The sequence below is a fragment of the Netta rufina genome, assembly GCF_964035555.1.
Source record: "Netta rufina genome assembly, chromosome: 18".
NCBI classification, from domain to species: domain Eukaryota; kingdom Metazoa; phylum Chordata; class Aves; order Anseriformes; family Anatidae; genus Netta; species Netta rufina.
Window position 1 is genome coordinate 11,077,957 of NC_140142.1, and position 7,923 is coordinate 11,085,879.

At 49.2% G+C, this 7,923-nt stretch overlaps 1 pseudogene across 1 annotated transcript; it reads left to right on the forward strand.

Moving 5' to 3' along the window:
- The first annotated feature begins 793 nt into the window (after positions 1-793).
- On the forward strand, positions 794-1,810 carry LOC311216471 (olfactory receptor 14C36-like; annotated as a pseudogene). Its single transcript has one exon. The product of its transcript is annotated as an olfactory receptor 14C36-like (transcript).
- The last annotated feature ends 6,113 nt before the right edge of the window (positions 1,811-7,923 follow it).

Sequence of the window (7,923 nt, forward strand, 5' to 3'; positions counted from 1 at the left end):
AGGGGCTGTGTGCCGGGGCAGGGCCTCTGCTGCCTGCCAGGCTCAGCACTCAGCCTGCCTGGGGAGCTGCCCAGGGCACTGCGGGGAGAAATTGTCAGTAGAAGGAGCTCCCCCAGCCGGGCAGGGCCGGGCAGGGTCCTGTTGCTGGCAGGGGGCTGCTGCCTCGGGCAGGCTGCTTAGAGCTCCAAAGCACCCCCAATGCATCTCTAGGGGACATTCTTGAAAGGGAACACCTGTAGTACCTGAAGAGAAGGCACTCTTTGAGATCTCTGCTTTCAAATTCATGTTTTGGAGGGCAGTCAGGGGTATGATAATGGTGTTGTCAGGATTGCAGAAAGGTCTGAAACTCACAGAGCATTACACTGAAAGAGATGTGTAGGTCTTTGAGGAACCTCACAACTTCACTCCGCACCCTTTAGCCTACAGACAGCACCAGCACAACCTTTGTTGTTTCTTGTAGGATTGTTGGATGTCCTTCTCAGCACTTGAAATAGGAAGATGCCTCTGGCCACTGGATGCCTGAGATCTGTCCCTGGTGCTCTTTACCAAATACTGTAAGGCAGTACGGACTCCTGCTGAGCCTACAGAGTATCTCCTTTTCCCTGAAGCACTCTTTGGCAGAGAAACCCAGAGCTCTGGGCAGGAGAAAGTCTTCTTCAGAAGAAGATGGAGTGAGGATACAGTCTTGGTGAGGATGTTTTCTATGAAATATGGCTTACTTCTTGATCAGAGAAGTCTATGTAATGCATCTTCTTTTCCTCCATGGACAGCCAACCATTCCCTGAGGCAGCAAATGTCCAACAGGAGCTTCCCAACAGAGTTCCTCCTCCTGCCATTCGCAGAAACACGTGGGCTGCAGCTCCTGCACTTCGCGCTCTTCCTGGGCATCTACCTGGCTGCTCTTCTGGGCAACGGCCTTATCCTCACAGCCGTAGTCTGCGACCACCACCTCCACACCCCCATGTACTTCTTCCTCCTCAACCTCGCCCTTATCGACATGGGCTCCATCTCCACCACTGTCCCCAAATCCATGGCCAATTCCCTGTGGGACACCAGGGCCATTTCCTATGCAGGTTGTGCTGCCCAGATCTTCTTCTTCATTCTCTTTGTTGCAGCAGAGTTTTCTCTTCTCATCATCATGGCCTATGACCGCTACGTGGCCATCTGCAAACCCCTGCACTACGGGACAATAATGAACAGCAGAACTTGTGTCAACATGGCAGCAGATGCCTGGGGCAGCACTTTTATTTATGCTGTGCTGCACACTGCCAATAGCTTTTCCGTCCCCCTCTGCCAAGGCAATGCCCTGGACCAGTTCTTCTGTGAAATTCCCCAGATCCTCAAGCTCTCCTGCTCTGATGCCTACCTCAGAGAAGTTTGGCTTCTTGTGGTTAGTGTCTGATTATTATTTGAGTGTTTTGTTTTCCTTGTGCTGTCCTATGTGCAGATCTTCAAGACTGTGCTGAGGATCCCCTCACAGCAGGGACGGCACAAAGCCTTTTCCACATGCCTCCCTCACCTGGCTGTTGTCTCCCTGTTTCTCAGCACTGCCACATTTGCCTATCTGAAGCCCCCCTCTGTATCCTCCTCCTCCCTGAATCTTTTGCTGGCAGTTCTGTACTCGGTGGTGCCTCCAGCAGTGAACCCCCTCATCTACAGCATGAGGAACCAGGAGCTGAAGGTTGCAGTTAGGAAACTGATTTGGGGGATGTTTTTCAGTACTCGCAAAAATCCCTTCAGTCTCCAGTACCAACAACAAACCCCAGTACATCCCCTTACCGACTTGTGTCTTGGTTGTTCAAATTGTTAAAATTAAAATTTAAGTTGAAATTAATATTAATATTAAAATTAAAAATAAAATTAAAATTAATTAATTTATTTTTTGGTCATTTTGTGTGCTTGTGTTTCTTGCATTCCTACAGAAGAGTTTGGATTCCCCACCCCCCAATGAATAGGAATGAATGAACCTGTTTTGTCCAATATGGAGGCTGTATAAATGTGTGTCTAACACTGAGTCAGTGAAGACTCTCTCATGACATCTCTGTAATAAAACGGAATTACCCCAATGCCATGCCTGGATGCTGGGCTTTCCTTCCCAAATCAGTGCTAAGAAAAGGCCCAAAGAATTGCTCCCTACAAGAGTCTGTTCCTGATTTGGTTATGGAGGGAATGGCTTATTGTTGCATTGTGACCTGTCAGACACCAAGGGCTAGATTTAATACTCACCCACGGGTGTCTGCTCACAGCAGAGGCAGCGAATGGTCACTGTATTATGTAGGCAGGGCTGTTCCCACATGTAGATGATGATGTCAGGAGGGGAATCTGAAGCTGCCTGCAGAGCCCAGGGTACCTCCAGGGACAGCGAAGCCTGGTGTGGGCAGTGACTGCAGCCCTTCAGAAAGTGAGAGATCTCCCACTATGGGCTCAGTCACAGGGAAAGAACTAAAGCCAGGTATTCACAGGGAACCTGTGACTCTGCAGTCTGAGAGAAGAGAGTGGGCACTTGCAAGACAGAGGGAAGGGGAGCTAGGGAGTTAATCATTTTCCCCTTCATGAAGTACCTCTGTCTGGTCCAGCCCAGTGATCCGGACCTGGCTGAGTCTGCTTCCCACTCTGACTAACACGGCCATGCAGATTTATCCCACAGAACACAGACCATTTGCTTTGCAAATCAGTACCAAAGCTTGGGGATCACATGTGGGGAGCACAGGGACCGCCATTCCCCACTGTCCAAGGGGAGCTGATCTTTGAAATTTGACCAGCTCCATCCTCCTTCTGGCATCAGTGTCTATACTGGGGGAACAGACACCAAGACAGTGGATCAACACTGGGTCATGGGCCCAGAAATTTTCAAAACCCAGCTGCAGAAAGCACTGACTAACATCATCTGCCTGTAAAACTATCCGTGCTTAGAGAAGATGATGGTAGTGGACTACTGCAGAGGTCCGTTCTGATTCAGGGAAGTAGGCGCAGGACAGCGCAGTCAGAGTGCATGAAAATCCTATGTTTTGAGGCCTTTGAAGCTGGTGTTTGTAATCCATGGTCCTCAAGGTTACCTGGTGAGTGGGGTAATTTCCAAAATGAATCTCTGCTCCGTGGGAACCTGCAGTAAAATGGGTGCAAGAAAACTACAGAAAAGTTTTCAGAAACATTGAAATTCATTCCAGAATGACCCTCTCAGCTTGTCTTCATGGGAGAGGCGTTCCAGCCCTCTGATCATTTCTGGGGCCGTTCTCTGGACTCACACCAGAAGTCCTGTCCTAAGTCTAACACATCTGTTGTGCTTGAGCCACAGAGCTGGATGCAGTACTCCAGATGGGGTCTCTTGAGAGCAGAGTAGAGCCTCAGCCTGCTGGTCACATTGCTTTTGATGCATCCCAGGATTTGGTTGGCTTTCTGGGCTGTAAGTACACACTGATGGCTCATGTCAAGCTTTTCATCCACCAGTACTCTCAAATCCTTCTCTGCAGGGCTGCTCTCAATCTGCTCATTGTCCACTCAGTACTGATGTTTGGGATTGCCCTGAGCCAGGAGCAGGACCTTGCACTTGGCCTTGATGAACTTCATGACATTTGCACAGGCCCACCTCTCAAGCCTGTTAAGTTCCCCCTGGATGGCATCCCTTCCCTCCAGCGTGTCAACGGCACCACACAGCTCGGTGTTGTCAACAGACTTGCTACATTTCCATTGCTGGGGAAGCTGGCTTTGCAAATGACCAAGGCAGGAAGGGCTGTTTCCTACTGTCTTGGGACCAGCTGCTAACCTGTTGGAAAGGGATGTGCAGAGCAGGAGAGGACTGCAAAGTCTCCTGAAAGCAAGTCTTTGGGTGACTCTCTGCTCGGGCAAACTCCCAGGGGATGGAGTGCTGCTTGCAGAAGGAGCACTCCAGGCATGTGCCCGAGGGGCTTTCTCTAGCTCCTGGGGGTTGTCACAAATTAGACTTTATACAACTTGAATGCAGCAGACATTTATGATTTATTTTATACTTTGAAGGTAAATAGCAAAGTTAGATGGTAAGGTTTGTAAGTGCATTGAATCAACATGTAATCATCAACCAATGTAACAGAATGGTTCCAACAGAATCTGCGACAATAGAAACAGTGACTTAGTTAAAGGTTTGAGAACGACCAGGTTCTTTGGTCACTAATAGAAAGGTCACTTTCTTTGACAATGCGACGTGCCTAGTGGATGAGGGAAAGGCTGTGGATATGGTCTACCTTGACTTCAGTAAGGCTTTCCACACTGTTTCCTGAAGAATTCTCAAGAAACTTGCTGCTTATGGCTTGGACTGGTGTACTCTTCATTGGGTTAAAAACTGTCTGGGTAGCCAGGCCCAAAGACTTGTGATGAATGGAGTTAAATCTAGTTGGAGGCTGGTCACTAGTGCCATCCCCCAGGGCTCAGTATTAGGGTCAATTCTCTTTAATATCTTTATCAAAGCTCTGAATGAGGGAATCGAGTGCACCCTCAGTAAGTTTGCAGATGACACCAAATTAGGTGCACGTGTTGATGATGATTCTGTGATTCTATGGTTCTGTGATAATGTCAGTTATTACAGGAATGGTCAGTATTCTGTGTGTGTGTGTGTATGTTTATTACAACTTTTTCTTATTTTTAATTCAGCTAATTTTGCACATTAAAATTGTATTATTCATCCCATTTCCATTTCAGTATCTACTTGTTGAGCATAGTTCAAAAACCCTGCACACAAGGAGCCAGGCTCTCTGTGAATATAAACAAAAGAAAGGAGCTTGCACTGCCTTCTTTGACATCCTTCCTCTGAGACCTAGTCTGGATCTGCAGGGGCAGTGCCTGTGTGCAGGGGTGCTGAGGAAAAGAGCCCCATGCCAGCAGCACGGCCAGGGAGCACAAGTGGTTGGTACATGCAGAGCTGCTCTCTTGCCACTGCCGCCCTCTCCTGCTGAGCCCTGCTGGTGGGGTCAGGCCTGGCTGCTCCTGGAGCTTGGTGCCAGTGCTGCTGTGGGGCTGTGCTGGGACTGCAGGCAGGGACAGGCAGTTCCCTGTTAGTTGCTAGTGGCCATGCACCTGATGAATATTTCTATTTCCTAGACACTCAGGCTCCACGGAACATGATGGTGCTGATGGTACATGAGTTTTTTTTTTTCCTTTTTTTTTTTATTATTATTATTATTTATTTTTTTTTTTCCTGGAGGGAGCCAGGAGCTTCCAGGAGAGCCCAGGTGATCTGCACGGACAATATGAGCCTGGGAGACAACCACAGAGCATCAGCCTGTCCAAGGCGGACTGACTAGGGCTCAAGTGCTCAATCTGGTGTGAGCAGGCAGAGGAGAGCTCTGCAGCCCCCGGGCACACAGCAGCCCCACCGAAGGAGACTGGCAAGTGATTTGTTACAGCCCTGGGGCAATGGCAGTGACCCCCTGAGCTGGGTCTGCCTCCCAGACTGCCCAGCATGACCTTGCATAGTGCCCCCATACTCTGGGCACTACAGGCCCCTTGCTCTACAGAGCAGCACCCCCAGCTGTGGCTGGAGCTGGGGCTGGGGCTGGGAGGGCACTTCCCCTGAGTGTCTTCTAGGCCAGCTTCAGGCACATGGCTTCTGAATAATAACGTGATCTTCACTCTGCACAAGGAGCTGAGAGAGCACCAACAGACGGGGGCTGGAACATTGCCTGCAAGCTCCCTCCTGCCCTAGCACCACACAGGAGTGGCATGGAACTGGATCCTGTGCATCAGAGAGGCTGGGAGTCCAGCAGCAATGCCATGGGCTTGAAGAATCACAACCAGCTAACTTCACCTTGGGCAGATTCTACTCCAAGAACAGGCTGTTTTGTACGTGTGGCATTACGAGGGCAGTGTACCTCAGAAGCTCTAAGTCCAGTAGGCAGTGAATGGCTGTTAAACAGCCTCAGAGTTGACTTCTTTCTGAAGCAGCTGACAGGTCATCCCTTGACTCCTGGCTGGGATCTGTGCCTTTAGGCTGACATCTGCGGGTCTCCATGACAAGCCAGCAGATGCACCTGCTCTGCACATAGTTTGTGAGATCCTCTCTTCCTAAGTCCCTGGCAGGCCCCATAGAGGAAGAGGTCTTGAAGAGGTGTTGTTGTGTCAGAGGTTTCAGCTTTTGCCTAATTCATCCTTCAGGGCTGCTTTCAGTTTTTGACACAGAGGAGGCCACTGCCTCCAAGATGGCTGGGGGAACACAAAGCCTTCATGAGTGAAGGGAAAAGTTACCCTGGGTCCATAGGAACCATTCTGGAACCAAAACATGTAGGCAGGAAGCACACTTTTGTGGTGTTGCAGAGCTGCTGGGCACATTGCACGGGGTGCTCCGACAGCCTTTGTGTCCTTCTCCATGCTGCCTTAGGAGCTGCTTCTTTCTCAGGAACAGAGTGGCCAACAGAGGTGAGACAGATACTCTGAGTTCATGAAAGCCATCAGAAAGCTGCCCCTAAGAAGATGACTGATATGGGGAAGGCAGGGGGAACCTGGCCAGGAGAGATGTGAGATTTGGGGGAAGAAAGAGGAGCTTGGATAACAGAAGGTAACGATTTTGGAGAAGTAAGAATATTCAGGTAATGCTGATCCCACCATAAAGCTGACTTAAAGCAGTCATGTGAGACCATTACCCTTTTTTAATCTGTTATATTAATATCCAAATCTCAGTGCCACTCTACACCCTTACAGGAATCCACTGCTCTAATTTTTCCAAAATTAGCCAAAATTAGTCCATAACCCCTTTCCATTACCTTTCCTCTCTTGCTCACCCTGATCCCTGCACTTAACAATAGCATTAAAATGCTCTATTTAACCCTGGTATTCTTGTAGACCTAAACAAAACCCTCAAACAAACAGCTTGCCCATACCCTAACCACAGACCTGACACCACAAGCAGAACACCAAACCCTCCCACTAAACATCTGCTTAATCTCTCACCCAGAAAGGTTTACCACAGTCCCTAATGCCATTCATGAACAACTAACTTCCAAAGCCTGTCTTCCTGTGCATTAACCTTCTCACCTTTAACCCTTTTCCTAACCCTTAAGTTTAGGTTCTTGTTCCCTTGGAGCAGGTCAGTAACCATGAGATTGCTGTGCAGTCACATGGCATTCAAAATGAATGTGAAGGGCCATGGATTTGATCAGCTTGTAGGCCACAAGGAGGAGATGGGTGGGAATGCTCTGATGAGCTCAGTTCTGCCTCAGGATCTCCTGAACCAGCAGGAGGAATTGGCCTGTGGCAGTGGCTGTGAAGTCACTTCTGCCTCTGCAGTTGATAGGGCAGCAACAAGAACGTGTCACAGAAAGGGGCTCTGAGGTCACTTCTGTCTGAAGTAGCTGACAGGTCACACTTCTACCTGGGATCTGTACTTTTCAGCTGACATCTGCCAGTGGTCCTGGTAGGTCAGCAGAAGGCACCTGGTTGGCATATTACTGTGGGATCCCCTCTGCCCACATACCCAGGAGGACCCAGACAGAAAGAAGGCCTGAATGTGGGTTGTCCTGTCCCTTCTGTTTGAGTCCATAACTGGACAGCAGCAGGCACAAGGCTTGGGTGTGTCTGCAAAAAAGTCTGTAAGGTCAGCAGCCGGACCACGGCTTGGAAGATGCTGGTGAGGTGACTTCTGTCTGGTTGGCTGACAGGCCACAAGAAGGCCAATGGGTTGGGATGCCTACTTTAGGAGTGGTTTCCACCCTGATGGAACTTTCTTTATTAGTAGGAAAGAGCAGGAGAGAAAAACCTGCCAGAAAATGCACCTTGGAAGGTTGGCATTGGCCATGAGGAAGACAAAATGTCCCTCAAAGAGTTGTGCTGTGGTGCTAGAGGTCACCCAAAGAGTGTCTTTGATCAGACACTTTGATCAGTTTTGTGTTTCAAGGAACAGCTGGTGAGGGTTAATGAGACATTGGTGAAACCACGGAAATGCCAGAATGTGAGCAAGGT